Here is a 2200-nt window from a genome sequence, read left to right on the forward strand (position 1 = left end):
TAGCCAGTAACAACTAGAACTAGCTGCTATGAGAATGTAATAGAATACATATTTGGATTAAAGGAAATTTAACGTTCTGCATATGAAATTTTCTGTTGAGGAAAGTTTGTGTACAGTACTGTACTTCTTTTTGTTCCAATTGAGAATACTTGGGAAATCATAATGAGGTACTGAGCCATGTTGTTTACTAGAGATTATTGAACAAACATCAAACCAGTAGTTATGTAACTATTTATGCGCTTTGCATATATTTTTCCCACTAAATCAAGGTTTCCAGTCTCTTATATTATGAATGGTTGATTCTGTTTTTTATCCTATGTAGTGCCCCAGGGAGTAAATAAAACCTTACGAGACATTAGACACGAAAACAAAATTAATGTTGGTACGGTGACCAAGTACGTATATACAGTACGTGTATGTGAGTTGTAGAGCCATTGTTCAGATGTAGATTGTGTCATTTTCTAATCAGTTATTTTATTTTATACAGTATTAACTAATAAACAGATTCTTTTTCTTTTAAGTACAAAAATATATAATTACCAGCTATTCATTAGCCTTATCAAACTTTCAGTGTTCATCTCTTAATAAACCTAATTAGGAATAGAAAATAGGTATAGCACACTGTTAATTAATTATATTTATTAATAAAGATAAAATGCTGTACTGTACTGTACTATGTTGCAGATCTACTATAAAAATTACAGCAGGTACAGTTATGGACAAAATGAATTCTGCAAGAGGGAGTGTTAGCTGCACCTGCTTCATAATTATAAAAAAAAAAATTAAATAAAAATGTGGTGTGGAAAGAAAATTGCAGACTTTTAATTATCGCCTCTATGAGATGCTGCCAAGTCTCTACCTACCTTTACCCTTCCATATATATCACCTCCCTCCCTATCTCCCTGCCAAATTCTTTTTGTCCACAACTGTACATTTATAAATATATATAAAAGGTGGAAATTGTTTCATTCTTATTCTAATGGTTGAATGTATCTGCCTGAGGTTCATTTTGGGAGTCTGGTAAACAGTATAGTACATTTAAAGAAAGTGAAATACTGTACCTCTACCTTGTTAATATTACCTGTACCAATATCTGAATTTTTGCATACATGATCTTTGAGAGAATAGGCATTGGTGTTTGATTTTACCAAATTTCGTATGTTAGTAACTTAGTGGAGTGATAAAAGTGGATGACTTATTGGACAATCATAAAAGTGGATGACTTATTGGACAGTTATAAAAGTGGATGATTTATTGGAGTCATAAAAGTGGATGACTTATACTCTACTTTAAAATATATGAAGAGTCAATTCTTTGTTATTTATAAATTTCTTGTTTTTCACTTCAAGCCCTATTTCTCAACACACATGCTGAATATCCACGAACTTTTACCTCTTGATGCAGTTCAATATTTTCCCGTTTCAGTTCATTGGTCCATTCTTCAGAAAGTGTTTATAATATATGTGATTTCACACTTTTTCTTCTATGCCTCATTTTACTATATGCATTGATTTTATGTTCTCACTGCAGTTTACCAGTTGCATATTCATTTACTATGCACAGGTACTGCATACTAAAATACAGTTAACCCTCACTTTACGCGGTTAATGTAACCCGGAGGGTCCCGCGTAAAGTGAATAACATAACATATGGGATTAATTGAAATGGAGTCTGGGCCGATCCCCAAACTCCACTTTTTGACGACACACAACTATGTTGTAGTAAAAATATTATCTTAACTTTATGATGGTATGCACACACAATTAATAATTAAGAGAAATATCAATAATATTAGGTTTTTTAACACTTACATTAGTAGAAAAAATGGCTGGGCACACGGGGATGGGCGGTTGGTTCCGAGGCAGAGGGCAGATTATTGGCCCTCACCTGTGTCACTTGTATCAATTGTATCACTATCCACCACAGAGGCTTGCAGGGCCTCTTTGTCAAACTCCCCAAAGTCCATATAAGTCCATATCCTCACCATAATTATCACTATCACTGACTTGGGCCGGCTGTGGTGGGTGGCGGGTGAAGAACTGGTAATGTTTTGATGACTGGGCGACCTTGTGCGCACCATGTTCGCGCAGCTTACACAACATGGCGGATGGCGGTAGGTTTGGATCCAAAAATGGCGCGGCTCGCCAGCCGCTCTCCGCGTAAAGGGGTACACGCACCGCGGAATGTGAGCATCCTGGGT

At 35.8% G+C, this 2200-nt stretch overlaps 1 protein-coding gene across 3 annotated transcripts in view; it reads left to right on the top strand.

Annotated features, from left to right (window-relative positions):
* The window catches only part of LOC121857784 (ubiquitin-conjugating enzyme E2 S-like), a 70493-nt gene that overhangs the window by 24181 nt on the left and 44112 nt on the right, over nt 1-2200 (top strand). The window lies entirely within an intron of this gene.

This window comes from Homarus americanus, unplaced genomic scaffold, assembly GCF_018991925.1.
Source record: "Homarus americanus isolate GMGI-L3 unplaced genomic scaffold, GMGI_Hamer_2.0 scaffold16712, whole genome shotgun sequence".
Classification (NCBI taxonomy): Eukaryota; Metazoa; Arthropoda; class Malacostraca; order Decapoda; family Nephropidae; genus Homarus; species Homarus americanus.